The following is a 13,577-nucleotide window of genomic DNA, read 5'->3' on the forward strand; positions in this document are numbered from 1 at the left end:
GATTTTTTAACACACCTACATGCGCACCTTGCCATGCAAGAGGAATAATTCCCAACCAGCAGAGGTGTCTAGGCAGATACAAGCGAACGATTAGCATCCACAATTGGCAAGCGTTCTTTTATTCGTGCGCAGGAAGCACCCACCTCGCACACCTACACTTAACTTAGAAACAGTACAAATGTTCCCATAAGATTCTCAAGCCTACGTCGGAAAGATCTGCCTTGCGCCGAGTTCACGTAAATCCCACTGCACGTTCCCATTCTTTGCGTGCAGTCGGCTGCTACTGGTGTTGCTGGTTGTGACTGCTGATAACAGATGCCGTAGCAATCACTTCATGGAGTGAGTTGAATGTTTTGCGATAGTCTGTCTCTGACAAGCAAGCACAGGTGATATAGGTGCGAACACAGGAAGCTTGCAGCCCCTCGCTGCCTGCAGACACAGAGCAGCCACACTAGGAGAGCGGCGTAAGCCGTAGGCGAAATGTGCTCATTCGCTTTGGCGCGACGTCGAACTATAAGTAAGGCTGTCACTAGCGTGAGCGTCGTGTAAAGTCGGAAAAGTCGGCTGCATGGGTGATTGCCAAGTTTGGGGAGCGTTTCGCAGTATGATCAGTGCAATGGAGATGCGGAAACTGGTTGTGTCCCAGTGTTTTGCATTTGGACGACAAGAGTTTTACACAGTAGCAAAGAGCGAGGCACTGAGTTGACATGAACAATGGAGAGCACAATGGGGCTCGAGATGTGCTTGTTACCTCAGGTGCTGTGTGATTGTCGACAAGGAGTGAAATAGACCAATTTGTGACCGCCCTTTCCATTTAAGACGTGAAAAGCTGACGGAATTTGCATTCGTAATACCAGAGTATCGAAACTACTTGGAACTCTTGTGTATATGAACGTGTCCGCGCCTTTGTACTCTGGTACCTTTGCCGCTACAAACCAACCAACCAACGTGTCCGTGCACATCAGATTCCCAAAGAATGGAGAATAGCCAGGCTTGGTCGTGTGTGCAGCCGCATCTCAGTTGGCAGATCGTTCGCTTAGCGTGTGAAAGGTCTCGTGTTCAAGCTCCGGCTCCTCCATGTTTTGTGGTCAGTGCATGGTAAGTGTTGGTCGCGGCTAACATAAAGGGACACAAGAAGTTGCAAAACCAGCGTCACAGACTGATATGATGTATACTGTTATAAGGAGAGCAAGATGTAAGTGTGGTGACCGGCTGTTATCGTGGTGTCATCGAGTGCAGATCTGTCTTAGGTATCACGGCTTAACGTCATTGAAGAATAGAGAGTGGACAACACGTTCGTCTTACTCAGAGCGGTGTCCGAATTCTACTTTCGACGTTATGCGTGCCACTCTTAATGAGGCCAACTACGATTCGATACAGAATGCACGAAACCTGAAAGACACCCTCACTGATACATAGAGAGTAGTGTTTGTCAGCGGAATAATGGGAGTGTAAGGGCCTGTGACGTTGATGTGGCTGTATGTAGCACTATTAGTCAACGGGGGCGTGGGCGTAGCTCAGATGGTAGAGCGCTCGCTTAGTGTGCGCGAGGTGCTGGGAACGATACCCAGCGCCTCCAGAATTTTGAACACTCCTACATGCGCACCTTGGCATATAAGTTTAATAATTCCCAACCAGCAGAGGTGTCTAGGCTGATACAAGCGAACGATTAGCATCCACAATTGGCAAGCGTTCTTTTATTCGTGCGCAGGAAGCACCCACCTCGCACACCTACACTTAACTTAGAAACAGTACAAATGTTCCCATAAGATTCTCAAGCCTACGTCGGAAAGATCTGCCTTGCGCCGAGTTCACGTAAATCCCACTGCACGTTCCCATTCTTTGCGTGCAGTCGGCTGCTACTGGTGTTGCTGGTTGTGACTGCTGATAACAGATGCTGTAGCAATCACTTCATGGAGTGAGTTGAATGTTTTGCGATAGTCTGTCTCTGACAAGCAAGCACAGGTGATATAGGTGCGAACACAGGAAGCTTGCAGCCCCTCGCTGCCTGCAGACACAGAGCAGCCACACCAGGAGAGCGGCCTAAGCCGTAGGCGAAATGTGCTCATTCGCTTTGGCGCGACGTCGAACTATAAGTAAGGCTGTCACTAGCGTGAGCGTCGTGTAAAGTCGGAAAGGTCGGGTGCATGGGTGATTGCCGAGTTTGGGGAGCGTTTCGCAGTATGATCAGTGCAATGGAGACGCGGAAACTGGTTGTGTCCCAGTGTTTTGCAGTTGGACGACAAGAGTTTTACACAGTAGCAAAGTGCGAGGCACTGAGTTGGCATGAACAATGGAGAGCACAATGGGGCTCGAGATGTGCTTGTTACCTCAGGTGCTGTGTGATTGTCGACAAGGAGTGAAATGGACCAATTTGTGACCGCCCTTTCCATTTAAGACGTTAAAAACAGACTGAATTTGCATTCGTAATACCAGTGTATCGAAACTACTTGGAACTCTTGTGTATATGAACGTGTCCGCGCCTTTGTACTCTGGTACCTTCGCCGCTACAAACCAACCAACCATCGTGTCCGTGCACATCAGAGTCCCAAAGAATGGAGAATAGCCAGGCTTGGTCGTGTGTGCAGCCGTAGCTCAGTTGGCAGATCGTTCGCTTAGCGTGTGAAAGGTCTCGGGTTCAAGCTCCGGCTCCTCCATGTTTTGTGGTCAGTGCATGGTAAGTGTTGGTCGCGGCGAACATAAAGGGACGCAAGAAGTTGCAAAACCAGCGTCACAGACTGATATGATGTATACTGTTATAAGGAGAGCAAGATGTAAGTGTGGTGACCGGCTGTTATCGTGGTGTCATCGAGTGCAGATCTGTCTTAGGTATCACGGCTTAACGTCATTGAAGCCTAGAGAGTGGACAACACGTTCGTCTTACTCAGAGCGGTGTCCGAATTCTATTTTCGACGTTATGCGTGCCACTCTTATTGTGGCCAACTACGATTCGATACAGAATGCACGAAACCTGAAAGACACCCTCACTGATCCATAGAGAGTAGTGTTGTCTGCGGAATAATGGGAGTGTAAGGGTCTGTGACGTTGATGTGGCTGTATGTAGCACTATTAGTCAACGGGGGGGTGGGCGTACCTCAGATGGTAGAGCGATCGCTTAGTGTGCGAGAGGTACTTAGATCGATACCCAGCGCCTCCAGAATTTTTAACACTCCTACATGCGCACCTTGCCATGCAAGAGGAATAATTCCCAACCAGCAGAGGTGTCTAGGCAGATACAAGCGAACGATTAGCATCCACAATTGGCAAACCTTCTTTTATTCGTGCGCAGGAAGCACCCACCTCGCACACCTACACTTAACTTAGAAACAGTACAAATGTTCCCATAAGATTCTCAAGCCTACGTCGGAAAGATCTGCCTTGCGCCGATTTCACGTAAATCCCACTGCACGTTCCCATTCTTTGCGTGCAGTCGGCTGCTTCTGGTGTTGCTGGTTGTGACTGCTGATAACAGATGCCGTAGCAATCACTTCATGGAGTGAGTTGAATGTTTTGCGATAGTCTGTCTCTGACAAGCAAGCACAGGTGATATAGGTGCGAACACAGGAAGCTTGCAGCCCCTCGCTGCCTGCAGACACAGAGCAGCCACACTAGGAGAGCGGCCTAAGCCGTAGGCGAAATGTGCTCATTCGCTTTGGCGCGACGTCGAACTATAAGTAAGGCTGTCACTAGCGTGAGCGTCGTGTAAAGTCGGAAAAGTCGGCTGCATGGGTGATTGCCAAGTTTGTGGAGCGTTTCGCAGTATTATCAGGGAAAATGGAGACGCGGAAACTGGTTGTGTCCCAGTGTTTTGCAGTTGGACGACAAGAGTTTTACACAGTAGCAAAGAGCGAGGCACTGAGTTGGCATGAACAATGGAGAGCACAATGGGGCTCGAGATGTGCTTGTTACCTCAGGTGCTGTGTGATTGTCGACAAGGAGTGAAATGGACCAATTTGTGACCGCCCTTTCCATTTAAGACGTTAAAAACAGACGGAATTTGCATTCGTAATACCAGAGTATCGAAACTACTTGGAACTCTTGTGTATATGAACGTGTCCGCGCCTTTGTACTCTGGTACCTTCGCCGCTACAAACCAACCAACCATCGTGTCCGTGCACATCAGAGTCCCAAAGAATGGAGAATAGCCAGGCTTGGTCGTGTGTGCAGCCGTAGCTCAGTTGGCAGATCGTTCGCTTAGCGTGTGAAAGGTCTCGGGTTCAAGCTCCGGCTCCTCCATGTTTTGTGGTCAGTGCATGGTAAGTGTTGGTCGCGGCGAACATAAAGGGACGCAAGAAGTTGCAAAACCAGCGTCACAGACTGATATGATGTATACTGTTATAAGGAGAGCAAGATGTAAGTGTGGTGACCGGCTGTTATCGTGGTGTCATCGAGTGCAGATCTGTCTTAGGTATCACGGCTTAACGTCATTGAAGCCTAGAGAGTGGACAACACGTTCGTCTTACTCAGAGCGGTGTCCGAATTCTATTTTCGACGTTATGCGTGCCACTCTTATTGTGGCGAACCACGATTCGATACAGAATGCACGAAACCTCAAAGACACATTCACTGATACATAGAGAGTAGTGTTTGTCTGCGGAATAATGGGAGTGTAAGGGTCTGTGACGTTGATATCGCTGTATGTAGCACTATTAGTCAACGGGGGGGTGGGCGTAGCTCAGATGGTAGAGCGCTCGCCTAGTGTGCGAAAGGTACTGGGATCGATACCCAGCGCCTCCAGAATTGTTAACACACCTACATGCGCACCTTGCCATGCAAGTGGAATAATTCCCAACCAGCAGAGGTGTCTAGGCAGATACAAGCGAACGATTAGCATCCACAATTGGCAAGCGTTCTTTTATTCGTGCGCAGGAAGCACCCATCTCGCACACCTACACTTAACTTAGAAACAGTACAAATGTTCCCATAAGATTCTCAAGCCTACGTCGGAAAGATCTGCCTTGCGCCGAGTTCACGTAAATCCCACTGCACGTTCCCATTCTTTGCGTGCAGTCGGCTGCTACTGGTGTTGCTGGTTGTGACTGCTGATAACAGATGCCGTAGCAATCACTTCATGGAGTGAGTTGAATGTTTTGCGATAGTCTGTCTCTGACAAGCAAGCACAGGTGATATAGGTGCGAACACAGGAAGCTTGCAGCCCCTCGCTGCCTGCAGACACAGAGCAGCCACACTAGGAGAGCGGCGTAAGCCGTAGGCGAAATGTGCTCATTCGCTTTGGCGCGACGTCGAACTATAAGTAAGGCTGTCACTAGCGTGAGCGTCGTGTAAAGTCGGGAAAGTCGGCTGCATGGGTGATTGCCAAGTTTGGGGAGCGTTTCGCAGTATGATCAGTGCAATGGAGACGCGGAAACTGGTTGTGTCCCAGTGTTTTGCAGTTGGACGACAAGAGTTTTACACAGTAGCAAAGAGCGAGGCACTGAGTTGGCATGAACAATGGAGAGCACAATGGGGCTCGAGATGTGCTTGTTACCTCAGGTGCTGTGTGATTGTCGACAAGGAGTGAAATGGACCAATTTGTGACCGCCCTTTCCATTTAAGACGTTAAAAACAGACGGAATTTGCATTCGTAATACCAGAGTATCGAAACTACTTGGAACTCTTGTGTATATGAACGTGTCCGCGCCTTTGTACTCTGGTACCTTCGCCGCTACAAACCAACCAACCATCGTGTCCGTGCACATCAGAGTCCCAAAGAATGGAGAATAGCCAGGCTTGGTCGTGTGTGCAGCCGTAGCTCAGTTGGCAGATCGTTCGCTTAGCGTGTGAAAGGTCTCGGGTTCAAGCTCCGGCTTCTCCATGTTTTGTGGTCAGTGCATGGTAAGTGTTGGTCGCGGCGAACATAAAGGGACGCAAGAAGTTGCAAAACCAGCGTCACAGACTGATATGATGTATACTGTTATAAGGAGAGCAAGATGTAAGTTTGGTGACCGGCTGTTATCGTGGTGTCATCGAGTGCAGATCTGTCTTAGGTATCACGGCTTAACGTCATTGAAGCCTAGAGAGTGGACAACACGTTCGTCTTACTCAGAGCGGTGTCCGAATTCTATTTTCGACGTTATGCGTGCCACTCTTATTGTGGCCAACTACGATTCGATACAGAATGCACGAAACCTGAAAGACACCTTCACTGATACATAGAGAGTAGTGTTTGTCTGCGGAATAATGGGAGTGTAAGGGTCTGTGACGTTGATGTGGCTGTATGTAGCACTATTAGTCAACGGGGGGGGTGGGCGTAGCTCAGATGGTAGAGCGCTCGCTTAGTGTGCGAGAGGTACTGGGAACGATACCCAGCGCCTCCAGAATTTTGAACACTCCTACATGCGCACCTTGGCATATAAGTTTAATAATTCCCAACCAGCAGAGGTGTCTAGGCTGATACAAGCGAACGATTAGCATCCACAATTGGCAAGCGTTCTTTTATTCGTGCGCAGGAAGCACCCACCTCGCACACCTACACTTAACTTAGAAACAGTACAAATGTTCCCATAAGATTCTCAAGCCTACGTCGGAAAGATCTGCCTTGCGCCGATTTCACGTAAATCCCACTGCACGTTCCCATTCTTTGCGTGCAGTCGGCTGCTACTGGTGTTGCTGGTTGTGACTGCTGATAACAGATGCCGTAGCAATCACTTCATGGAGTGAGTTGAATGTTTTGCGATAGTCTGTCTCTGACAAGCAAGCACAGGTGATATAGGTGCGAACACAGGAAGCTTGCAGCCCCTCGCTGCCTGCAGACACAGAGCAGCCACACTAGGAGAGCGGCCTAAGCCGTAGGCGAAATGTGCTCATTCGCTTTGGCGCGACGTCGAACTATAAGTAAGGCTGTCACTAGCGTGAGCGTCGTGTAAAGTCGGAAAAGTCGGCTGCATGGGTGATTGCCAAGTTTGTGGAGCGTTTCGCAGTATTATCAGGGAAAATGGAGACGCGGAAACTGGTTGTGTCCCAGTGTTTTGCAGTTGGACGACAAGAGTTTTACACAGTAGCAAAGAGCGAGGCACTGAGTTGGCATGAACAATGGAGAGCACAATGGGGCTCGCGATGTGCTTGTTACCTCAGGTGCTGTGTGATGGTCGACAAGGAGTGAAATGGACCAATTTGTGACCGCCCTTTCCATTTAAGACGTTAAAAACAGACGGAATTTGCATTCGTAACACCAGAGTATCGAAACTACTTGGAACTCTTGTGTATATGAACGTGTCCGCGCCTTTGTACTCTGGTACCTTCGCCGCTACAAACCAACCAACCATCGTGTCCGTGCACATCAGAGTCCCAAAGAATGGAGAATAGCCAGGCTTGGTCGTGTGTGCAGCCGTAGCTCAGTTGGCAGATCGTTCGGTTAGCGTGTGAAAGGTCTCGGGTTCAAGCTCCGGATCCTCCATGTTTTGTGGTCAGTGCATGGTAAGTGTTGGTCGCGGCGAACATAAAGGGACGCAAGAAGTTGCAAAACCAGCGTCACAGACTGATATGATGTATACTGTTATAAGGAGAGCAAGATGTAAGTGTGGTGACCGGCTGTTATCGTGGTGTCATCGAGTGCAGATCTGTCTTAGGAATCACGGCTTAACGTCATTGAAGCCTAGAGAGTGGACAACACGTTCGTCTTACTCAGAGCGGTGTCCGAATTCTATTTTCGACGTTATGCGTGCCACTCTTATTGTGGCGAACCACGATTCGATACAGAATGCACGAAACCTGAAAGACACCCTCACTGATACATAGAGAGTAGTGTTTGTCTGCGGAATAATGGGAGTGTAAGGGTCTGTGACGTTGATATCGCTGTATGTAGCACTATTAGTCAACGGGGGGGTGGGCGTAGCTCAGATGGTAGAGCGCTCGCCTAGTGTGCGAAAGGTACTGGGATCGATACCCAGCGCCTCCATAATTGTTAACACACCTACATGCGCACCTTGCCATGCAAGTGGAATAATTCCCAACCAGCAGAGGTGTCTAGGCAGATACAAGCGAACGATTAGCATCCACAATTGGCAAGCGTTCTTTTATTCGTGCGCAGGAAGCACCCATCTCGCACACCTACACTTAACTTAGAAACAGTACAAATGTTCCCATAAGATTCTCAAGCCTACGTCGGAAAGATCTGCCTTTCGCCGAGTTCACGTAAATCCCACTGCACGTTCCCATTCTTTGCGTGCAGTCGGCTGCTACTGGTGTTGCTGGTTGTGACTGCTGATAACAGATGCCGTAGCAATCACTTCATGGAGTGAGTTGAATGTTTTGCGATAGTCTGTCTCTGACAAGCAAGCACAGGTGATATAGGTGCGAACACAGGAAGCTTGCAGCCCCTCGCTGCCTGCAGACACAGAGCAGCCACACTAGGAGAGCGGCCTAAGCCGTAGGCGAAATGTGCTCATTCGCTTTGGCGCGACGTCGAACTATAAGTAAGGCTGTCACTAGCGTGAGCGTCGTGTAAAGTCGGAAAAGTCGGCTGCATGGGTGATTGCCAAGTTTGTGGAGCGTTTCGCAGTATTATCAGGGAAAATGGAGACGCGGAAACTGGTTGTGTCCCAGTGTTTTGCAGTTGGACGACAAGAGTTTTACACAGTAGCAAAGAGCGAGGCACTGAGTTGGCATGAACAATGGAGAGCACAATGGGGCTCGCGATGTGCTTGTTACCTCAGGTGCTGTGTGATGGTCGACAAGGAGTGAAATGGACCAATTTGTGACCGCCCTTTCCATTTAAGACGTTAAAAACAGACGGAATTTGCATTCGTAACACCAGAGTATCGAAACTACTTGGAACTCTTGTGTATATGAACGTGTCCGCGCCTTTGTACTCTGGTACCTTCGCCGCTACAAACCAACCAACCATCGTGTCCGTGCACATCAGAGTCCCAAAGAATGGAGAATAGCCAGGCTTGGTCGTGTGTGCAGCCGTAGCTCAGTTGGCAGATCGTTCGCTTAGCGTGTGAAAGGTCTCGGGTTCAAGCTCCGGCTCCTCCATGTTTTGTGGTCAGTGCATGGTAAGTGTTGGTCGCGGCGAACATAAAGGGACGCAAGAAGTTGCAAAACCAGCGTCACAGACTGATATGATGTATACTGTTATAAGGAGAGCAAGATGTAAGTGTGGTGACCGGCTGTTATCGTGGTGTCATCGAGTGCAGATCTGTCTTAGGAATCACGGCTTAACGTCATTGAAGCCTAGAGAGTGGACAACACGTTCGTCTTACTCAGAGCGGTGTCCGAATTCTATTTTCGACGTTATGCGTGCCACTCTTATTGTGGCGAACCACGATTCGATACAGAATGCACGAAACCTGAAAGACACCCTCACTGATACATAGAGAGTAGTGTTTGTCTGCGGAATAATGGGAGTGTAAAGGTCTGTGACGTTGATATCGCTGTATGTAGCACTATTAGTCAACGGGGGGGTGGGCGTAGCTCAGATGGTAGAGCGCTCGCCTAGTGTGCGAAAGGTACTGGGATCGATACCCAGCGCCTCCAGAATTGTTAACACACCTACATGCGCACCTTGCCATGCAAGTGGAATAATTCCCAACCAGCAGAGGTGTCTAGGCAGATACAAGCGAACGATTAGCATCCACAATTGGCAAGCGTTCTTTTATTCGTGCGCAGGAAGCACCCATCTCGCACACCTACACTTAACTTAGAAACAGTACAAATGTTCCCATAAGATTCTCAAGCCTACGTCGGAAAGATCTGCCTTGCGCCGAGTTCACGTAAATCCCACTGCACGTTCCCATTCTTTGCGTGCAGTCGGCTGCTACTGGTGTTGCTGGTTGTGACTGCTGATAACAGATGCCGTAGCAATCACTTCATGGAGTGAGTTGAATGTTTTGCGATAGTCTGTCTCTGACAAGCAAGCACAGGTGATACAGGTGCGAACACAGGAAGCTTGCAGCCCCTCGCTGCCTGCAGACACAGAGCAGCCACACTAGGAGAGCGGCCTAAGCCGTAGGCGAAATGTGCTCATTCGCTTTGGCGCGACGTCGAACTATAAGTAAGGCTGTCACTAGCGTGAGCGTTGCGTGAGCGTCGTGTAAAGTCGGAATAGTCGGCTGCATGGGTGATTGCCAAGTTTGTGGAGCGTTTCGCAGTATTATCAGGGAAAATGGAGACGCGGAAACTGGTTGTGTCCCAGTGTTTTGCAGTTGGACGACAAGAGTTTTACACAGTAGCAAAGAGCGAGGCACTGAGTTGGCATGAACAATGGAGAGCACAATGGGGCTCGCGATGTGCTTGTTACCTCAGGTGCTGTGTGATGGTCGACAAGGAGTGAAATGGACCAATTTGTGACCGCCCTTTCCATTTAAGACGTTAAAAACAGACGGAATTTGCATTCGTAACACCAGAGTATCGAAACTACTTGGAACTCTTGTGTATATGAACGTGTCCGCGCCTTTGTACTCTGGTACCTTCGCCGCTACAAACCAACCAACCATCGTGTCCGTGCACATCAGAGTCCCAAAGAATGGAGAATAGCCAGGCTTGGTCGTGTGTGCAGCCGTAGCTCAGTTGGCAGATCGTTCGCTTAGCGTGTGAAAGGTCTCGGGTTCAAGCTCCGGCTCCTCCATGTTTTGTGGTCAGTGCATGGTAAGTGTTGGTCGCGGCGAACATAAAGGGACGCAAGAAGTTGCAAAACCAGCGTCACAGACTGATATGATGTATACTGTTATAAGGAGAGCAAGATGTAAGTGTGGTGACCGGCTGTTATCGTGGTGTCATCGAGTGCAGATCTGTCTTAGGAATCACGGCTTAACGTCATTGAAGCCTAGAGAGTGGACAACACGTTCGTCTTACTCAGAGCGGTGTCCGAATTCTATTTTCGACGTTATGCGTGCCACTCTTATTGTGGCGAACCACGATTCGATACAGAATGCACGAAACCTGAAAGACACCCTCACTGATACATAGAGAGTAGTGTTTGTCTGCGGAATAATGGGAGTGTAAGGGTCTGTGACGTTGATATCGCTGTATGTAGCACTATTAGTCAACGGGGGGGTGGGCGTAGCTCAGATGGTAGAGCGCTCGCCTAGTGTGCGAAAGGTACTGGGATCGATACCCAGCGCCTCCAGAATTGTTAACACACCTACATGCGCACCTTGCCATGCAAGTGGAATAATTCCCAACCAGCAGAGGTGTCTAGGCAGATACAAGCGAACGATTAGCATCCACAATTGGCAAGCGTTCTTTTATTCGTGCGCAGGAAGCACCCATCTCGCACACCTACACTTAACTTAGAAACAGTACAAATGTTCCCATAAGATTCTCAAGCCTACGTCGGAAAGATCTGCCTTGCGCCGAGTTCACGTAAATCCCACTGCACGTTCCCATTCTTTGCGTGCAGTCGGCTGCTACTGGTGTTGCTGGTTGTGACTGCTGATAACAGATGCCGTAGCAATCACTTCATGGAGTGAGTTGAATGTTTTGCGATAGTCTGTCTCTGACAAGCAAGCACAGGTGATATAGGTGCGAACACAGGAAGCTTGCAGCCCCTCGCTGCCTGCAGACACAGAGCAGCCACACTAGGAGAGCGGCCTAAGCCGTAGGCGAAATGTGCTCATTCGCTTTGGCGCGACGTCGAACTATAAGTAAGGCTGTCACTAGCGTGAGCGTCGTGTAAAGTCGGAAAAGTCGGCTGCATGGGTGATTGCCAAGTTTGTGGAGCGTTTCGCAGTATTATCAGGGAAAATGGAGACGCGGAAACTGGTTGTGTCCCAGTGTTTTGCAGTTGGACGACAAGAGTTTTACACAGTAGCAAAGAGCGAGGCACTGAGTTGGCATGAACAATGGAGAGCACAATGGGGCTCGCGATGTGCTTGTTACCTCAGGTGCTGTGTGATGGTCGACAAGGAGTGAAATGGACCAATTTGTGACCGCCCTTTCCATTTAAGACGTTAAAAACAGACGGAATTTGCATTCGTAACACCAGAGTATCGAAACTACTTGGAACTCTTGTGTATATGAACGTGTCCGCGCCTTTGTACTCTGGTACCTTCGCCGCTACAAACCAACCAACCATCGTGTCCGTGCACATCAGAGTCCCAAAGAATGGAGAATAGCCAGGCTTGGTCGTGTGTGCAGCCGTAGCTTAGTTGGCAGATCGTTCGCTTAGCGTGTGAAAGGTCTCGGGTTCAAGCTCCGGCTCCTCCATGTTTTGTGGTCAGTGCATGGTAAGTGTTGGTCGCGGCGAACATAAAGGGACGCAAGAAGTTGCAAAACCAGCGTCACAGACTGATATGATGTATACTGTTATAAGGAGAGCAAGATGTAAGTGTGGTGACCGTCTGTTATCGTGGTGTCATCGAGTGCAGATCTGTCTTAGGAATCACGGCTTAACGTCATTGAAGCCTAGAGAGTGGACAACACGTTCGTCTTACTCAGAGCGGTGTCCGAATTCTATTTTCGACGTTATGCGTGCCACTCTTATTGTGGCGAACCACGATTCGATACAGAATGCACGAAACCTGAAAGACACCCTCACTGATACATAGAGAGTAGTGTTTGTCTGCGGAATAATGGGAGTGTAAGGGTCTGTGACGTTGATATCGCTGTATGTAGCACTATTAGTCAACGGGGGGGTGGGCGTAGCTCAGATGGTAGAGCGCTCGCCTAGTGTGCGAAAGGTACTGGGATCGATACCCAGCGCCTCCAGAATTGTTAACACACCTACATGCGCACCTTGCCATGCAAGTGGAATAATTCCCAACCAGCAGAGGTGTCTAGGCAGATACAAGCGAACGATTAGCATCCACAATTGGCAAGCGTTCTTTTATTCGTGCGCAGGAAGCACCCATCTCGCACACCTACACTTAACTTAGAAACAGTACAAATGTTCCCATAAGATTCTCAAGCCTACGTCGGAAAGATCTGCCTTGCGCCGAGTTCACGTAAATCCCACTGCACGTTCCCATTCTTTGCGTGCAGTCGGCTGCTACTGGTGTTGCTGGTTGTGACTGCTGATAACAGATGCCGTAGCAATCACTTCATGGAGTGAGTTGAATGTTTTGCGATAGTCTGTCTCTGACAAGCAAGCACAGGTGATATAGGTGCGAACACAGGAAGCTTGCAGCCCCTCGCTGCCTGCAGACACAGAGCAGCCACACTAGGAGAGCGGCCTAAGCCGTAGGCGAAATGTGCTCATTCGCTTTGGCGCGACGTCGAACTATAAGTAAGGCTGTCACTAGCGTGAGCGTCGTGTAAAGTCGGAAAAGTCGGCTGCATGGGTGATTGCCAAGTTTGGGGAGCGTTTCGCAGTATGATCAGTGCAATGGAGACGCGGAAACTGGTTGTGTCCCAGTGTTTTGCAGTTGGACGACAAGAGTTTTACACAGTAGCAAAGTGCGAGGCACTGAGTTGGCATGAACAATGGAGAGCACAATGGGGCTCGAGATGTGCTTGTTACCTCAGGTGCTGTGTGATTGTCGACAAGGAGTGAAATGGACCAATTTGTGACCGCCCTTTCCATTTAAGACGTTAAAAACAGACTGAATTTGCATTCGTAATACCAGAGTATCGAAACTACTTGGAACTCTTGTGTATATGAACGTGTCCGCGCCTTTGTACTCTGGTACCTTCGCCGC

This window comes from Schistocerca gregaria, chromosome 3 (assembly GCF_023897955.1).
Source record: "Schistocerca gregaria isolate iqSchGreg1 chromosome 3, iqSchGreg1.2, whole genome shotgun sequence".
NCBI lineage: Eukaryota > Metazoa > Arthropoda > Insecta > Orthoptera > Acrididae > Schistocerca > Schistocerca gregaria.